We start from the raw sequence: 20,926 nt of genomic DNA on the forward strand, positions 1-20,926 counted from the left end.
GCACTGGGATTACAGGCATGCGGCTCTGTACCTGGCCATGGTGATGGTTGAACACTCTTGTGAAAGTACTAAAAACCACTGAATGGGAGACTCTAAAAGGGTAAATTGTACAGTATATAAATTATTTCTCAATAAAAGAACATTTGCTACCAAAAATGAACATTTGCTTCAACATCACAAAAAGGATTTGTTTAAAAAATACATGTTGCAGATTTTGGAAAGTAAAAGTATAGTTAACCAAATCTAAATAGCATACGTCATCTCACAACCCAGAAAAAAACTACTGACATTTTATATATTTGCTGCCAACATTTTTCTATGTATATATTTTGGATAGCTAACCTCACACTATATATATAGGTTTGCATTGAGCTCACTAAATTTAATATTCAATCATGAGCCTATACTTTTTGAGAATAAACTATTACATGAGACTTTGACATACATATTGGTGTGCCATAGTTAACCTACTACAGGTTGAGCATCCCTTATCCAAAACGTTTGGGAACAGAAAAATTTTGGATATCGGATTTTTTTGTATTTTGGAATATTTGCATTATACCTACTGACTGGCTCCCTAATCCAAAAGTCTGAAATTCAAAATGCTCCAATGAGTGTTTCCTTGGAGCATCATGTCAACATGCAAAAGTTTGAGATTTTGGAGCACTGTGGATTTTAGATTTTCAGATCAGGGATGTTCAGCCTGTACTCTAAGTTATACATTTAAGTTTTTTCCTATTTAATAAAAATAACATTGCAATGAGCATCGTCATGTGTTAATCTTCGCCTTTCAGATGATTTCCTTCAGATGGGTTTGTAGACGTGTGACTACCTTCTACCATCAGGGTCCACTGGATGTTAGGTTTCGGTTTCTTTTTTGAGCAGTTCTAACTATTTGTAACGATTGCTACTTCATGATTTCTATTTTTTTCTTGGAAGTCTTTCAAAAATTCATTCTACCTTACAATTTCCATGAGTCCACTGGACCCTTTTAAAAAATCAAAGATGCAATAGGGGATGTTGGTGATCTTATTTTTCCAATATGCTGAAATACTTTACTATTAGAATTATTTCATTATTACCTCTCAATTATTGCCACCTATGTTTTTTTTTTTTTTTTTGAGATGGAGTCTCGCTCTGTCGCCCAGGCTGGAGTGCAGTGGCCAGATCTCAGCTCACTGCAAGCTCCGTCTCCCGGGTTTATGCCATTCTCCTGCCTCAGCCTCCAAGTAGCTGGGACTACAGGTGCCCCGCCACCACGCCCAGCTAGTTTTTTGTATTTTTTTAGTAGAGACGGGGTTTCACCGTGTTAGCCAGGATGGTCTCAATCTCCTGACCTTGTGATCCGTCCATCTCAGCCTCCCAAAGTGCTGGGATTACAGACTTGAGCTACCGTGCCCGGCCGCCACCTGTGATTTTTTAAAAGACTAAAATAAGAAAGCAGGAGAATAAGAAATCACTTAAGATAGTGCAATAGTGAAACAAGTCATCACTATGACATCATCCTTCAGTTCTCATGGCATTGCGCAAAGAACTGCATCACCTTCAAGAAGGTATAAAAGAAGTCTGAAAACACCATCTTTGCAGTCTTTTTTTTTTTTTTTTTGCTTTCATGGAACACTATTGAGAAATCAGTTTTTCATTTTCCATCCGTAACAGCAAAAAGAAAGCTGACAGGAGAAGACATCTCACAGTTATCAGATGTGCCAGGAGGTGAATGCAGAGAGAGACAGCAGTTCTCTACGGCCTAATGATAACAGGGAAACCAACCATAAGGGTGACGTCTCAGATGATGAGGCCTCCATGACCATATCCTAGATGAAATTCAGGATCAAAGACTGAGCAATATATTTCAAAAGACAAAAAAAAAAAAAGTGATATTCTCATCTGGTTAACCATATAACAGGATGAACACAATCATCCAATATTTTATGACAAAAACACGGACTATCCTATTTTGCCAAAATTATATATGACAGTGTTTTTTTTCACCTTTTATGATGTTTATGCACCAAAATTTTCTTGAAATAGCTCACAGGCAGACAAATGCTGAAGGCAGGTGATTTTTTGGAGATAGGTACATGTACATAAAACCTGAACTGTCCATATTTTACTACTTCTCACATTACTAAGGACAACCACCTGACTCTATTATAACAGCTAATATTTATTAAGCACTTACCATTTACTACATGGTATCAAGAAGACTTTACATTCTCTCATTTAATCCTTCCCACAACCTTAGGAAGCAAATACTACTTTATCCCCATTTCACAAACAAAGACACTAGAGACACATGGAAATTACTTTATTTGCTAAGGATACACCAGCACCACATGGCAGGGTTGGGATTTGAACCTGGGAAGTTTGGCTCCAGAATCTATGTTCTTAACTCCCTTTCAGGTGCATTTTTTCCTAAAATAAAATAAAGTCAATCCATCATTTCTGGGCTTTCCCTTTCCTTTCTGCTCACTTCTTTCTGACTATGAATGGCACGTAGTATCCACATTCACTCTAAAGAGCCACCTGAAACGTTCAAGAAGCATTCCGCTTGCATAGTAACAGCTCTAATCAGGGCACTGAGGCCCCAGTCAGGGACCAATCCAGCCACAGTGAGGTATTCTGAGCATTTCACAAGGCTCCTTAACAGCTTTGAGATCTGAATCCCTTTCAAAACCTAACAGAAGCCATGGAATCCTCTCCATGCACGTGCAGATTTTGCAGAAAATTTCATGGGGTTCATCCCCTAAACCTATTCATGGCTCCCAATTAAGTTCCCACATTGCACCTAGTTTATTAAAACCAAGCCTTTATATCTCTACACAGAATTTCCAGGTCATTGTGAAGGCACATATACGAATCAATAAATTAATTTCACTCACACTGACAATCTAGATGTGACTGAGCCTATTGAAAACCCAAACAGTCAATTCACTAACAATTCCATTTCTTCATTCGTTTTTCTTTCATCAAAAGCAAAGAGACAACAACCATGGCTTTTTTTTTTTTTTTTTTTTTTAAGATGAAGTCTCACTCTGTCACTCAGGCTGGAGTACAGTGGTACAATGTCAGTTCACTGCAACCTCCACCTCCCAAGTTCAAGCAATTCTCCTGCCTCTGCCTTCCAAGTAGCTGAGATTACAGGTGTACATCACCATGCCCAGCTAATTTTTGTATTTTTAGTAGAGACAGGGTTTTCACCATGTTGGCCAGGCTAGTCTCAAACTCCTGACCTCAGGTGATCTACCTGCCTCTACCTCCCAAAGTGTTGGGGTTATGGGTGTGAGCCACCGCACCCAGCCACAAGAACTATGGCTTTCATTTTTCTTTTGCCAATAAGACATATCTGTTATAGACATTTAAGAAACTTAGAGGCAGACAGTTCACAAGAACTGGTCCTAGGGAAGAGGAGAAGCTGGCAGACCCAAGCTCTTGGATATCTAATACCGAAGATCTTCTGGCCTTAACATAAATCAATGGGCCATTGCTGATGATATTTTCTGAATATGACCACATGGCATCATCCATATGATGCAAGTGAAGGGGGATCGCTTACAGAGTGACCAAAAGCTCCACTTTCACAAATGACCTTTCCAAGGGAGGTTCGAACAGCCTGCTTAATTAGAAGTTTATATTTAGAAATGGTGCTGGCAAGAAAGTCTCCCTCCCTTCCTGCTACCTAAGAAGACTACGCGAAGCCCTCAAGGAAAAACTACTATGATAGAAAATCATCCAAAAGCTGCATGGGAATTCCCCTGCGGAAGTGAAAGCCTGAGACACGTACATCACATGACACCATCACCTGAAAGCCTGGATGTTTAAGGTGTCATCCTCGAACACGAGGAGCAGCATCTTAAACGGATCTTGGCACCCCGTGCACACTTTAGGAAGAAAAGTTAAGAACAAACATGAATAATTACAAAGCAAAAGAATGCCAACCACTCACAAAAGAGAAACAGTCTGGCTAAACTTTAGACTCTGAAGTATAAACCGAATGCCTCTTGACTAGTCACTTACGTACTTTCTCAAAGGAGAAACCAGAGTGGGTACCAATTTAGAAAGTGAATTCCTTTGTACATAATGGATGATGACAGCAAGGCTATACAATCAGTACAAACAAATGGAGAGACAGTTCTGTTGCTGTGGCCAGAGCTTGAGCAAAACTCAGTTCCAATGCAAGCCACTCTGAGTTGGGAGCTGTGCACCCTCCAGCATACAGTGTGGCAAGCTGGGAGGCCCCTGGCACTTCCAGTTTTCAGCAGCTTCCAGCTTTTCATCTGCTTATCCCATAGAACACTGGGAAATGTGGTGAACAACCTATAGGAAAAACTGGTAAGCTTTCTGTTTTGGTTATGGCTTTTTGTGTTTTTTATTGTGGCAAAATATACATTACATAAAGTTTACCATGTTAGCCATTTCTAAGAGTGCAATTCAGTGGCATTAAGTACATTCACCTTGTACAACCATCACCACCATCCAGCTCTGGAATTCTTTTCTTCTTGCAAAACTGAAACTCTGTACCCATTAAACAATTCCCCATTCACCCCAGCTTTCCCAGCAACTACTGCTCCACTTCCTGTCTCTATGAATCTGACTATTCTAGGAACCTCATAGAAGTGGAGTCATACAGTCTTTGTCTTTTTGCATAATGACCTCAAGGTTCATCCACGTTGTAGCATATGTCAGTCTCTCCTTTTGAAGGCTGCACAGTCCATCGTAGATATAAACCGCCTTTTGTTTATCCATTTATCAATCCCCAGGCCGTCGGGTTGCTTCCACCTTCCAGCTGTTATGAATAATGCTGCTATGAACACACAAATATCTGTCCAAATCCTCGTTTTCAGTCTTTTTGGGTGAATACCTAGAAGTGGAATTCCTGGCTCATATGGTAATCCTGTTTTTCATTGTTTTAGGAACTGCCCTACTGTTTTCCACAGTGGCTGCTCCATTTTGTTTTGCTTTTTTAAGGCCACCACAGAAAATTCTTGTCTAAATTTTATCATTACTATTGAGAGAGAGAGAATATGAAAGAAGGCAGAATCTCATTCTGGTACAGAAGTCAGATACTTTCCACTTATTCAAGGAAACATTTTTAAGCAGTGTAAAGATGTGAGCTTGGAAGGTACAATTTTGCCAAGTACTTTGTCTTCTTTAATGCTCATAAATGCTAAATGTCTCTCCCTTAGTACAGGCCTAGAGCTTGGCAGAGCTGTCAAGCAGTGTGTGGAGACAACACCGAGCAGAAATTCATGGCCTGATTGATGTCAATAATTATTCTCAATGTTTTAAAAAATATGATGCGCCTTAGGCACACAGCACTGGAGAGCTCTCAAAGTTTACCAAATGCATTACTTGCTCTCATCATTATCCCAGGAACCAGTCAGATAAAGACAGGAGGGTGCAAAGGATGGACCTGAAAAACCGAGGTCCCAAAGGCTGCCTGTGGTAAGCGACGGCTGTGGGCACTGGGTGTCTGGGCCCCTTCAGTGCAGCTGTGCCATCTCATACTTGCTCCCGTCCAGCTGGTTCCACTTTCCAGGTACATGGGGAGGATCACAATCCTCCCTCCATGCCTCACCCCTGACTCTGGCCAGCTGTGGTCACAACAGATCACAGGCATAAGAGACATGTGTCACTTCTAGAGCAGTGCACACTCCCTTCCCCTACCATGCCTATCATGGAGATATGATACAAACACTACAAGATTAGGAGGAGGATGGAAGGCTAAGCCAACACATGGAGTTGACTACCCTGCCCTGCAGAGTTGTGGGGGTCCCCCAGTAGACTCTGCATGAGTGAGAAATAGGCTTTGTTATAGCTGTCTGTAATAAACCACTGGGATTTTGGTGTTGCTTGTGGCTGCAGCATAACCTAGCCTATCCTGACTGATAAACCTTCAACACCATGATTTTGTTGGGAAATCTCTCTTGTCCAACATTCAGACTGTATGGTCTCATGGGGTTCCATTCCTGACTCCAGAAGGAGGGCATGTAACCCAGGCCTGGCCTAACAGAGTACCTGAATTCCCTTACCAATGCTGACTAGTTTGAGGCAGACATAGGATCCCCTCCAGCCAATCATCATACTTTCTCTACAGCCAAAGTGAACCAATAAGTCCAATCGAGTCAATTGCTGGATTTGTAAGGGAATTTGAGGGAGGAGGCATTCTTTTCTTCCAAAGGTAGATTTAAGAGAACATAAATTTGGAGATGTAAGGGGCCACTGCTAGGAACCTAGAAAAGATGCCAACGGGAAAGAGTTAAGTTTTCTATTGCTTACATCTGAACGAATTCTACTAAAGGTTTATTTTAAGAAAATTCAGCCATTCAAACTTCTGACAATAAATTTTAACTTTTTAATCTGGTATCAAAGGCATTCCCAATGTATACTTTAATCCATTTCTCCAATATTAAATTCTCCTTCCCATGCCCTACTTTCAACAAGATGGGTCATCCACTGCTCTGTGTTCTCCAACATATGCGGTGGTTGAATACTGACCAGAGTTACATCTGCCTGGAATATTCTGCCTTTGTCTAATGTGTATGCATAAACACCAAACAGCTATGTGAAAAGAAAGTCAAGTAAGACTTTCCTTCAAATTATGCTGTAAAACAAACACCATGTGAGTCAGAGTTTAAAAATTTCAAACATTAAAAAGGTAGAAAAAGAAACACCATGTGAGCCAGAGTTTAAAATTTTTTAACATTAAAAACAAGAATATATAGATCACCATTTATTTCATCTCTGAATAAAACATAACTTTCCAAATGTAAAAAAAAAAAAAAAAGCAACAGAATAAATCACAAAGAAAACTACTGACAGATTTGCAACATAAGATTTTTTAACACCTGTGCATCTAAAAATATCAAAACAATAATTTGGGAAAAGAGTTGAGTATATTAGACCAAAAAATTGAAAAGACAAACAGCAATGGTCTAGTATTCTTAATATTTTAAAAAAAGGAAATAGTTGGTAAACTAAACGTTCAACCACTCGAATTACCAAAAAAAAAGCAAATTAAAACAAGTAAACACAGTTAACAGTAGGTGTCTCAACAGGTGGAATTACAAATGTCTCTACTGTCTTTATTTCATTTACATGGTTTTCTATAATAAGCATGTGTTATTTGGCTAAGAAATAAAGTAAGAAGTCATTTTCCTCTTGTCAGGTTGCAGCAGTGTTCCTGCTGCTAGTGGTAGTGCTATGTGTGTGTGCTGTTTTGGGGGTGCTCTATTCTTGATTTGTCTGTAATAACGGAACCTTGTGCCAAGACCTGGGCAGCTTGACTCCTAGCTGTTTAAGAGTAAAAATCAGAACAAGCTTTCTAGAAAACAGCTTGGCAATACATATCAAGAGTCTGTTAAAAATATTCATACCCTTTGACCCAGTAATCCTTTCTAGGAATCTATGCTAAGGAAATAGAGATGTAGGTAAAGATCTATATGCAAAGATTTTGTTACATTGATATTAATAAAGCAAAAACTGGGGGAAAACATGCTCCATCAGGAGGCCCAAATGTACATCTCAGATATTTGTACTCAGAAACCCAAGTGTGTTAACAAGAATATAATCAGAGAAGGTGAGACACACTTGAAAATCCTTAAAAGTTCAACTGTATTGATAAAGCAAATCACAATCCCAGAGACACTAAGATGGCATTTTTCTTTAGTTAGTTATGATTTTTCTTTTTGGTATATATCCTAGATTTCAAGCTGTTTTTCTAGAAAAAAAGAATATACAGATCAAAAGTCCCCGAAGAAGAAATGGAAGAGGAGAAAATTTTCCTGGAGAATTTTAGAAGCTACAAAAAAAAAAAAAAAAAAAAAACAGAAAAAGTCTCCATTCTCCGCTACCCTCCATGTACCAAGAAGCTTTCTGTGAATCTCCCCAGTGCTCAACCAAAAAGTAAATCCAGTGGATAATAATTATGTGCATTTACTATATACCAGGCATTATATGAAGCAATGTACACGACCTCACTTAATGAGAGACACAATTATACCCATTTCACAGAGGAAAATGAAGATGAAATTAACAGCTCAAGGTCACATTTTAAATATCTATTTCTATGTTCCTAAATCAAAAAAAAGCATTTTTTTGTTTTTTGGGTGTTTGTTTTTCCCTAATTGGACCAAATCTCAACTTCTGTTTATATTTCATAATATTCACATACTTCAAAAATACTCACAGATATTCCAAACACTTTAAGATCTCATATTTATTTAACATGGCTTCAAATTCTCCTTTAAAAGTTCACGTGTAGACTGAAAACATCAAGGTTTCAAAATTTCTTTTAAAAGTATACCTATGAATTGGAAATGTGAAAATACGCATAGGCAATTTTTTGCATCTACATTGAGGCAGTATTTAACTTTTCCATTACCTCACTACAGGTGAACTCAGGTCCTGTTTTAAACTTCACATCTGTAACTATGAAAACTACAAGAAAAAGACACCCTAATTCAGGTGATTTATCTCTTAGCAACTTTCACCAAGTTCCAGCTTCCTTCTGTCCAGCCAGGCTAGGCACAGGGCAGTACAGTCAGTTCTGCTATTAATGGTTGAAAAATGTGAATCTCTTCTGATATGCTAGGGAACAAGTTGATCATAATGCAATTTCACAATTTTTTATGTTTTGGTATGTTACACTTAGTACCAACAAATGTTATTTGATATAGCTGTGTCCACTTAATATCCTTTCTGCTAATAATTCATTACAATAAAGGAAACAGTTGAATAGAAACATGACTTTGAAGGCCAAGGTTGAGATGACAATTCTTAGGAGTGTGTAACTGCTAGACCTTAAAGAGATGTAAATTTTTAGCCAGAAACTGTTATCTCCAGTATCTCTAATAACCACTCGGTTTTAAGTCATTTTTACCTCTGCAATAGTCCAATGGCATATGTCGAGACGAAACAAAACGCCCAAGGTATCCTTTCCACAGTGAAAGTGAACACTGATAGGATTACCTGCCCAGTATGCTCCAATCCTTATATAAGAAGTGACTCCCCAGTTTCTTCTGGGACCTGCCCCTCCAGTCACAGCTGCTGGTCCAGGGCACAACACCTGACAGAACATGCTGGGCCACTCCTGAGGTGGGTACCAGACTCAAGCCAGGCTAAACTGGTTACTAGAGTCCTAAACTAGAGTCCTTCTCTTAAATCTGTATTTTCACTTTATATTTTTATTGAGATGCAATATAATAAACTGCACATAAAGTATACAGTTTGATGGGGTTTGACATATACTGCAGAGACATCTGTGATGCCATCATCACAATCAAGGCAATGAGCATCTAACACCCCATAACCTTTCCTCACATTCCCTTAAATTCCAGCCCACCCTCCCTCCACCCCTAACCATCCCCAGGCCACTACTCATTTTCTTTTGGTCAGATTCCTTTGCATTTGCTAGAATTTTACATCAATGAGATCATACAACATGTAGTATCCTTGTAAACTGGTTTTCCCATTTACTAGGCCCATAGGAAATCCGTTTCAATAAGCATTTACCATACCTACAATGTGCCAGACACTGCACAGGGGATTATAAATACAGAACAATATCACAGGCAATGGGGAAGACCACCAAACATCACACTGATGCAAGACAGAGGAACCTGGCATGGGGCTGGGCATACCCCCCGGGGAAGAGGCAGTTCAAGAGTCACTTTTATTGTGTCTGATAATCTAAGAAGAAACACTCATTTTTCCATTCGTTTACATATTTTGCATTGTCTCCAAGGAGAAGTAATCCATGACAAATAGAATTACTCATCCGACTAATTAATAATGCACATGACATTTACACTACTCCCACCAAAAGTTAAAATTATACCCCTTATTACCCTGTAAGTAATATCTGTAATTCTGACTACTCCACAGAAATCCATCACACTTCCCGAAGTTACAAAAATAAAACTACACACAACTACATTTGAAATAAAATTAAATATAGTAATGGTTTAATGACAACCTAATCTTTAAAAATAAAATCTTTAAAAAATCAACAGAACTGATCAAAAAGAAAAGTACATTCAGCTTCAAGGGAAAAAGTCCTTAGAAAAAGAAAACTGCATAGCACAGTGGCTCACACTTATAATCCCAACACTTTGGGAGGCCAAGGCAGAAGGATGGCTTGAAGCCAGGAGTTCAAGACCAGCCTGCGGAGCAAATCAAAACTCTGTCTCTACAAAAAAATTTTAAAATTAGCCAGGCACAGGTAGCTAATTGGGAGGCTGAGATGGAAGGATCCCTTGAGCCCAGGCATTCAAGGCTGCAGTGAGCTTGACTGTGCCACTGCACTGTAACCTGGGTAACAGAGCAAGACCCTGTCGAAGAGAAGAGAGCCAAGTCAAACAATCAAAAAATACGCAATCTCAAAAATGTTTCATTAGAGTATGCAGGAAGTAGAAAAGAAATACATGTGCCTATATAAATGCCATCCACATGCTGTGCACCAGGCACTTCTCATTCATCACCTCGATTAATGTCCCAAGAACTCCATGAAGTGGATACCACAATCCCTCATATGCAGATGGGGTAAAAAATAAGGCTAAGAAGTAGCTGGCCCAAAGGCACACAGCCATTAAACATTACAATGCAGGTCAAATGTTTGGCACAGTGCTTGGCTGAAAGTAGGTGCTTCATAACTGTCAGTCCCTTCTTTTCTCCATTCATTCAACAGATAATTTTTCCTAGATCAGTAGTTACCATCATAATCTGGGAAATCTCCCCGACCTCCTCTCCAGGGAATCTTTGAGGTCAAAACTATTCTCATAATATAGTTAAGACGTGGCAGACAGAATAATGGCTCTCCAAAGATGTCCATGTCCTAATTCCTAGAACCTGTGAATATGTTACCTTACATGGCAAGGGAGAATTAAGGTTGCAGATGGATTAAGATTGGTATCAGCTGACTTTCAAATAAAGTTATTAGCCTGGATTATCCAGGTGGACCCAATGTAATCACAAGGGTCCTTAAGTGTGGAAAAGGAGGGCAGAAGATTCAGTGTGAGAGAGATGTGATTTGAGAAAGACTCAGAAAGCCATTGCTGGCTTTGAAAATGCAAGGAGCTACAAACAATGTGGGGAGCCTTTAGAAACTGAAAAGCTTTAAGAAAACTGTCTCCCCCAGAACCTCCAGAAAGAAATGCAGTACTGCAACACCTTGATTCTACCCCAGTGAGATCTATTTCAGACTTTTAACTTCCAGAACTATGAAGACAATATATTGTACTGTTGTCAATCACTAATTTGTGGTAATTTGTTACAGAAACAATGAAAATTAAATACAGAGACAATTTGCCTTTTTCACTGTCACCTCTTTTGCCAGAGGATACTGCAATAGACAGAATCAGATTTCAGAATCTATTAATCCAGCATCACAGAACTTTGCACAAATATAAAACCATGACGTTCTTCTAAATCTTTTATTTTGGAAAAGTCATTTTTCATAAAAAGCATGCCATTTATGCTAACAGGTAACAGACTGGTATTTTAAATGAATCAATAAATACATATGCCTGGGCGCAGTGGCTCACACCTGTAATCCCAGCACTTTGGGAGGCCAAGACAGGCAGATCACCTGAGGTCAGGAGTTCCAGACCAGCCTGGCCAACATGGTGAAACCCTGTCTCTACTAAAAATACAAAAAATTAGCTGGGTGTAGTGGCGCACACCTGTAATCCCAGCTACTCGGGAAGCTGAGGCAGAAGAATTGCTTGAACCCAGGAGATGGAGGTTGCAGTGAGCCGTGATTGCACCATTGCACTTCAGCCTGGGAGACAGAGTCTCAAAAAATAAATTAATTAAATGAATCAATAAATACATATCTTACAATTCTCTGGGTTTTAATTTCCAATACAATCACTGCCAATATAATAGCAGAATACATTCTTTAAAAGTCTACTTGAGACTAATGTATAAACAGAAACTCTAGGATCTTCAGTAATTTAAAGTGTATAAAAGAATATTGAGGGCAAAATGTTTGAAAGGTCTGCTACCTAGCTAAGGATTAATATTCACTAGTGCTTCTCAAGTCGATTTTTCTGCTCAAACGAGAACAAAATATTACAATCTACGCAGAGAGTTGCATCTCTAAATACAAATTAAAATTATATTCAGGTTTATACAACAGTATCTTATCAATTCACTTGGCATGAAACATTTCCTCAAAGCCCTAGTAAAATGAAAAAGAGTTACTCAAACCAAGGACCAATCCTTTAAAGTATAAAAATTTCCTATAAAACCCAGTTTGATCAATCAGCTAGCCTCTCTTTCTCTCTGCACTCTCCTAGCTATAACATGTAGTATTTGACTTTTAAAAAATAATAGAATTCTATCATTGTCTTCTAAGTACTTATTTGCAAAGAAGATTTTTTTAAAGCTTTTGTTTTCCTTCTCTAAAATTACATCACGTCAATACAGGAAGGACAAAGTCAGGATTTGGCTGGTCACAAACTGAACATGAATTAACTCTTAAAGTTACAAAAGTACAGTGTTTGTTCACGAAGGAAGAGCCGGTTGCCTCCCTCCACCACGAACCAGTCAGACCACAGGTCGGGAACAAATGGTTCACTTTCAAAGGGATAGTGACAAACTAGAGTGAAATCAAAGTTGAGCTTCCAAAATGATCAAATCAAAGGCGAGTTGCAGTGATGATGCATGATCACCATCTTCATATTTAAGCAACTATCATATGGAAGGAGAATCAGAAGTACTCTCTGTGACTCAGCCATCCAAAATAAAATGGGCAGCCTTGTGATCACACAACAAGCTCAAGCAGATGCCAGATGGCCACTAATAAAGTCTATGGAAAAAGGGATTTCTTCTTCCAGCAGAGGACTGAACTCTACCATCTCCAGAGGCCCCTCCACTTGCCAGAATCTTAGGTTTTCCTACTTTAGGCATTTGTTTCCTATCTGAAAATGTGAAAATTATGATGTGGCACGTTTCTCCCTTAAAACTCTTTACTACTTTCTTGTATGGCCACAGGATCAACATCATACACCTGAACTATGGGGAAGACTTTTAAAGAATGTATCCTGCTATTTCTACCACATAAAGAAAGGTAAAGATAATACAAAGAACACCCACATCCCTACCATCCAAGTGGGATATAAAATCCCTTCCACCCTCATCTGCAGGCTCCTCCTGCCTCTGACATAACCACTACCCAGATTTTGCTGTTTACCACTCTCTTTTTTTTTTTTTTCTTTTTTCTTTTTTTTTTTTTTTTTTTTTTTGGAGACAGAGTCTCACTCTGTTGCCCAGGCTGGAGTGTAGTGGCATGATCTCAGCTCACTGCAACACCCCGCCACCCGGGTTCAAGTGATCCTCCTGCCTCAGCCCCCCGAGTAGCTTGGATTACAGGTATGCACCACCATGCCCAGCTAATTTTTGTATTTTTAGTAGACACAGGGTTTCACCATGCTGGCCAGGCTGGTCTTCAACTCCTGGCCTCAAGTGATCCACCCACCTCAGCCTTCCAAAGTGCTGGGATTACAAGCGTGAGCCACCGCACCCGGCCTCTCCTGCATTTCTCTAGACTTTTACCACATACATGTGTGTCCCTACAAGTAATCTATAGTATTTTTATGTGTTTTAAAAACCTTTTATAATTGGTAGATGTCTGCAACTTGCTTTTTTCTTACTCAAAATTATTCTTGTGAGAGTCACCCATGTAGGTATATTTCTGTAGTTCTAGTTCAGCAGATAACACATGTTTTCTATAAAGGGCCAGTTAAATATTTGGGGATCTGCACATAGTCTCTGTTGCAACTGCTCACCTCTGACATCCAGGAGAACCAGAAACAAATGGGTGTGGCTATATTCCAATAAAACTTAATATACAAAAAGAGACATCAGGCTACAACTGGCCCATGAACTGTGGTTTGCAACCTTTCTTACAGTTAATAGTATGTATTTCCCTTTAACATCATTTCAATATTTGTCTGATATTAATAACTTGCTGGTTTTCTTTGGTTACCATTTACCCAAGATATCTTTTCCCATTCTATTAAACTCAACCTTTCTACATCTTTGTTTTGGAGTACATCTCTTATAAACAGCATCCAGCTGGACCGTTTCTTGTATCTGATCTGACAATCTGTCTTTTAATCTGAGGTTATCATGATAATTAATATATTTGGAATTATTTTCCCCATCACATTCTATACTATTTCTTGCTTTTTCTGTGTCTTTTACCTTCTCTCCTACCCACTTTTGGATTGATTTCAACATTGTCAATACAAATTTGTTTAGATTTATTCACATGTCTACCAATTTCTTTTTTCTCCATTTTCACTTGCATCTAAGACCTTTGGAAAATTTTTTTTTCCTGACACATATACATCCTTTAGAAGTTCCTTTAGTGAGTTCCTTGACGGTAAAGCTCTTAGGTTTTAATTTAAAAAAAAAAGTGTCTTCACATTCTATCTTAAATGATGATTGAACTAGACATACAATTCTAAATTAACATTTTTCTGTCAGACTTTGAAGTCATCTACTGTCTTGAAGGGTCTGCTATCACTGTTCAAAAGTCTATCAGTCTCCCAGTCCTCTGTGGTAATAATACCATCAATAATCATGGTTGACATTTACAAGGGACTTACTATGCAACAGGCACTATTTTAAAAACTCTACATACATTAACTCATTTAAACCTACCAATCCTCAGAGACAGGTATTATTGTTAACCCCTTTTTACATATAAGGAAACTGAGACACATAGACACATCATTTGCCCAAGGTCACATGGCTTATAAATGATGAAGTTAGGATTTGATCCCACGTATGCTTGCTCCATGGTCTATATTCTTAACTACTCTGCCTTTGGGTCTTTTTGGCTACTTTTATGGTCTTTTCTTTGTCTTTTGTATATATTACTTCTTATTCATCCTGCTTGGGATTTGCTTTGCATTCTAAGTTTGAGGATTCTGTCTTTCATTTGTTTTGGAAATTTTTCAGCAATTTTTTCTTTGAATATTTTCTCTCCCCCATTTCCCAATGTCTCCTGCTGGAACTCCAATTAGACACATGTTTGACATCTCACACTATCAGTCTGTCAACTGCTTTCAAAATATCCATCTCTTTGATTATATTATACTCTGGATAATGTTCTCAGAGTTATAGCCCAGACCATTAATTCTTTTTTCTTCTTTTTTCCAATCTGAAAGTTAAAACCATTCCACCAAAAGTTTTAATTTTAAAGATTAAAACTTTAATTTCTAAAATTTCTATTTGGTTCTTTTTAAAACCTGCCTGATCATTTTAGTAGCTTCTTATTTTCTGTTCACATTTTCCATTTCATCTTATTTCTTCAAAAGTTTCAAACATTCTTAGGTAGCACTACATATATTCTTTACCTAATAATTCTAGTATCTTAAGTCCTCCTCATACTAATTGTGCTGTCTGCTGATTCTGCTGGTTCTCCTTATGGTGGCTTATTTGTGTATTTTTAAATTTTGGATTATAAGCTCAGATCTAATCTTGAGAATCCTGGGAGGCCTGGGCTTAAGGTCTATTTATCCAGAGAGTTTGCATTGACTTCTACCAGGAGTTCCAGTTCACTATCACTCAGTTTCTCAGTTGGATTTGTGATATGGTTTGGCTCTGCGTCCCCACCCAAATGTCACCTTGAATTGTAATCCCCATAACCCCCATGTGTCAAGGGCAGGAAGAGGTAACTGAATCATGGAGGCAGCTTCCCCCATGCTGTTCTTGTGATAATGAGCGAACCTCAAGAGATCTGATGGTTTTATATGCATCTGGCATTTCCCTTGCTGGCACTCATTCTCTCTCCTAATGCCCTGTGAAGAGGTGCCTTCTGCCACAATTCTAAGTTTCCCAAGGCCTCCCCAGCCATGCTGAACTGTGAGTCAATTAAACCACTTTTCTTTATAAATTACCCAGTCTTGGGTATTTCTTCATAGCAATGTAAGAATGGACTCATACAGATTGTCAGACAATATAAGAAGAATAAATTCAAACCCAAATCCATGTGAGGATGACCCTATGATTACAAGGTCATGGGAGACTTCTAAAACCTGCCCTCGAACACACAGAAAACATACTTAGAGCAAATACTGAAACAGACAAGTTTCTCTATTGTCTCCCTGCATGGAAGGAAGCACTCTGTGGCCACCAGGTTTACAGGAGAGTCTCCGTCTGACGAGAGAGCGAGAGCGAGAGCGAGAGCGAGAGAGAGGGAGAGAGAGAGGGAGGAGAGAGGAGAGAGGAGAGAGAGGAGAGAGAGAGAGAGAGGAGAGAGAGAGAGGAGAGAGAGAGAGAGAGAGGAGAGGGGGGGAGAGAGAGAGAGAGGAGAGGGGGGGAGAGAGGGAGAGGGAGAGGGAGGGGGGGAGAGAGAGAGAGAGACAGAGAGAGAGAGAGAGAGAGAGAGAGAGAGAGAGAGAGAGAGAGAGAGAGAGAGAACGTGCCCAGTGCCTAGTCTTCCCTCCCAGCAGGCAACAAATGTTCCCAGAACGGTCACACTTTCAAGGCTGGTCATCATTCTGGTTTCAGCTTCCTTTTTTTTTTTTTTTTTTTTTTTTGGAGACAGAATCCCGATCTGTTACTCAGGCTGGAGTACAGTAGTGTGATCTCAGCTCACTGCAACCTTCACCTCATGGGTTCAAGCCAATTATCATGCCTCGGCATTCCAAGTGGCTGGGATTATAGGCTCATGCCACCTCACCTAGCCAATTTTTGTATTTTTAGTAGAGACAGGGTTTCACCATGTTGCCCAGGCTGGTCTCAAACTCCTGTCCCCAAGTGATATGCCCACCTCAGTTTCCCAAAGCTCTGGGATGACAGGCCTGAGCCATCACACCCGGCCTCGGCGTCCTCTTCATTATTAGTCCTTGAGATTTTTCCAGTTTCTCAGAGTTCAGTTACGACTTCAAGAGAAGGTCCTTTGTATTTTTTTCAGCATGTGGGTATTCTATACAAAAAGGTTTTTAGACTATCTAGTCTGCCAGATTGCTGAAAGCCAAAGTACAAAAGAACTCTTGAAGGTTAGGGGATATCTGTTTCCACATGTCTTTAAGAGTTCAATAAAAGACTGGTTTCTAAACCCAGTCTGTAAAAATGTAGATTCCTGAGCCTTACCTCTATAATTTAGGAATCAGAATCTCCAGGGTTAGAGCCTCAGAATTTCCATTTTCAAACAAGCTTCCCAGGTGATTCCCATGTGCCAGTTTGAAGACTACTGAATTTTTTAATTTGACTTACCTTCAAAAGATGGCAAAAATATATATATATATTTCATTTCCTTTTCACTTCCTTTTTACCCTACCCAGAATTTATACCCTAATGAAATGGGAAAACGAACTCTAGATTTCAACTGGTAGATCAGTCAGCCACCTCCATGACAGTTACAGAAAACCGTAACACTCAGCAGCAAAAGTCAGGCCAAAAAATATCATTATTCCAGGCAGGCTTCTTGACTCCAGCAGCAAATTTAAATCTAGAAAACAGTCTCCATGCTGAGCTCTGCCTCCATAAGGATCAATTGAGCGTAACGGCTCAATCCTTCAAACTTCCCTAAAGAGTAACAGAAGAACTAAATGAGCACTGGGTCACCAGAAGACACTAAGATGCCCCTGGAATCCCCTGAAATTATACACAAAATCGTTTGTGTGTGCTCAAGTATTATATGTAATAGTGCAAATGTGTCAGTTTGTAAAGACAAAACAGCTTTCTCCAGATTCTGGGAGGGTCCTATGACTCCATTACTCTGTATCCCTGCTGCATAGAAAAAACACATTTCTGGTTGTACAAGTAAGCATCTTTCAGTATTATTAACATATGTTCTTATTAGGCATAGTATTATAACTTCCCAAGTATATTCTGTAGAGCCTCAAAATAGAGTTATCACCTCAAAAAGGGGCCTCCACAAATTTACTTGGGAAGCACTAAACCTACTTCCCCCTGTCATTCATTTTGGAGATTCATTCATTTTAAAGGCTCTGACTCACTGGCTCCAAAGCTAGCTCTGAAAAGTCCAGCTACAAAGAAGCTTCTTTAACATGTATTTTCCACATCTCTTTAACTACATCTCTCAAAAGATTGTGAAACAGTCTGAGAAATAATTGGTCTAATTTTAAAATTATCTCAAGAGTGTCTTTAACCCAATGCAGTTCCTTGAGGAATTTATGCTATTACTATTTACTGTATTTAATATTATATATTATATAGAATGATTATCCTTGTGTCTTATGCTTATTTTATACATGCTAAGTTACATCATCTTGTAGACACAGTCCTCACTGAATACAGTATATAATTTTTGACTGATTAGTAAATGGTCTCCACCCAGAACTTTGAATAAATCTTTCAACACCCTATAAAAGCTTCTAACTAATCCTCATACTTCTTTCCACAACTTAATACAGTCTATAACCCCAGCCAAGTAGTGAAACGTTCTAAATAAACCAGGCTCCAAGATTAATTCTAATGGAAAAAAAAAAAAAATCCGTGCGACTAACAAAACATAAGGTTGGAGCGACCCATCTTGGAGGAGTACGAAGGCTTCCATTCTGTACCTAACAGGACAGGCCAAGTATCTGACGAGCACACCTGGAAGGTCAGAGCTTGAGTTCAAAGAAGATACATGCAACATAAAAGCACACCAGACAACAAGAGATCACACACAAGTATATCCAGCCCTTTCAATTATAATCACACAGATTTCTTAGAATCATTTTAGAATGAGGATTCTCAACCCTGGCACTACCAACATTTGAGGCCAGATAATTCTGTTATGGGATATTGCCCTGTGCACTGTAGGATGTTTAGCAGCAACCCTGGCGTCTAGAGGCCAGCAGCATCCCTTTTCCCCCAAGTTGTGACAAAAAGGTCTCCAGGCGTTGCCAAATATCCCTTGGGGGACAAAACTGCCCCCTCCAACTCCCATTGAGAACCACTGCTCCAGGGGGAAATTGCAGCAGCTGATGTTTTTGCTAGAGGTTTAAACCAGTATTTCTTTTCCTAAAAATATAAAGAACCTTTTTTTTTTTTGAGTTGAGTTTGATACAGGATGCATAAACATTCACACATCCAAAAATCCCAAGTTAAAAAAGGAAAAAAGGAAAACATTCTAAGTGAGGGACTTTCTACAAAGTATGTAATCAGTACTCCTCAAAACTGTTAAGGTCATCAAAAACAGGGAAAAGTCTGAGAAACTGTTATAGCCTAAAGAAGCCGAACAGACATGACAACTAAATGTAGTGTGCTATCCTGGATGGCATCCTGGAAGAAAAAAAGGAGGGTAGGTAAATACTAAGGAAATCTGAGTAAACTACGAATAATGTATCAGTATTGGTTCATTAATTGGGACAAATATAGTAATGTGAGAGATTAATAAGAGAAATGGGTGTAGGGCTTATAGAAACTATGTAATTTTTCTGTAAATCTAAAGCTGATCTAAAAAATAAAGGTTTTAAAGAAACTTTTTAATTAAAATGACAAGAAGGATGTAAGAGAAAGGGTAAAACAAAGCTTCAAAAAACATTCTTCCCCTGTGCAGGCTTCACTCTGGGAGCCCTTCAAAGGGAAGACACCTGAACAGATTGTTTGGATGAAGGAAAGAGATCAAGTGGCCAGAAAGAAAGTGAGAAAATAAAATTATTTTGTCCTCTTGCAACTGGGGGTGGGGAGATCTATATGTTTTAAATGAATTCATCAGTATTTCTTGACTGCGCCTTCCTACAAGACACAGCTCAAGGGTCAGCCTCAAGAGACACATTTCCTGCATCCCTGAGCCCCTGGGCCTCGTTGCTTGTCTCCCCGGAGGTAAACTATCATTCATCTGTTTACCAGAATCCCCATCCATGCAACACTGGTCCCCAGCTCTCCACAGGCAGTAACTCAGCCACTGTTGAACCCTCCCTATCAGACTCATCCGACTGTGAACCAGCAGTCATCAAACTCACTGCTGGGTGCTTAATAAATGCTTGTTGGATGAACTCAAGCTAGGTACATAAATTCACACAGACTGCAAAAAGAGGGGAGAAGGAATGGTGCAGTCCTGGACAAGACGAAGAAGAAAAAGCCTCATGAATGCCCCCACATTCTCAGGGGTAATAGGGACCACATGCATTTGTGCTGCGGGCATGAAGAGGAGATAGGGTCCGCCGAATCCTGTACCTCTAACACTTGACTACTTCTAACACTTAAATAGACTTAGATGTTATTCAGTGCAGTGGCCTCATTTTACAGAGACAGAAACCAAAGCCAGGAGGGATTAGGTGACTTGCTCAAGGCCACAAAGCTAGTTATGGCACTGCCCTAATCACAAGGAGACCCAGACTCTAGAGCTAAATAACCCACCTCCACCTCTTACCAAATGTGCTAAGGCTGACAATTATTTTATAATTAATAATAGCTGCTATCTGCTGAGATTCTGCTGGGTGCCAAGCACACACTAAAAATCTCCACATTAATTCCATACTGCAGTGGAGGAAACTAAGGTCAGAGAGGAGAGTAACATGGCTGTCATACTCCAAAGTCCTCCTTGGACTGTCACACACCAAAGTCCAAACTCTGGTCCCATGGTGTATTAGTCCGTTTTCACCTGCTGATAAAGACATAATCGAGACTGGGAAGAAAAAGAGGTTTAATTGGACTTACAGTTCCACATGGCTGGGGAGGCCTCAGAACCATGGCGGGAGGTGAAAGACACTTCTTACACAGCGGCAGCAACAGAAAAATGAAGCAGCAGCAAAAGTGGAAACCCCTGATAAGCCTATCAGATCTCATGAGACTTATTTACTATCATGAGAATAGCATGGGAAAGACCAGCCCCCATGATTCGATTACCTCCCCCTGGGTTCCTCCCACAACACGTGGGAAATCTGGGAGACACCATTCAAGTTGAGATTTTGGTGGGGACACAGTCAAACCATATCATTCCGCTCTTGTCCCT

The 20,926-nt window shown here is 39.4% G+C and overlaps 1 protein-coding gene across 2 annotated transcripts in view; it reads right to left on the bottom strand.

Annotated features, from left to right (window-relative positions):
* NT5DC3 (5'-nucleotidase domain containing 3) overlaps nucleotides 1-20,926 on the bottom strand; it is a 69,261-nt gene that overhangs the window by 43,333 nt on the left and 5,002 nt on the right. The window lies entirely within an intron of this gene.

This window comes from Chlorocebus sabaeus, chromosome 11, assembly GCF_047675955.1.
Source record: "Chlorocebus sabaeus isolate Y175 chromosome 11, mChlSab1.0.hap1, whole genome shotgun sequence".
Lineage (NCBI taxonomy): Eukaryota > Metazoa > Chordata > Mammalia > Primates > Cercopithecidae > Chlorocebus > Chlorocebus sabaeus.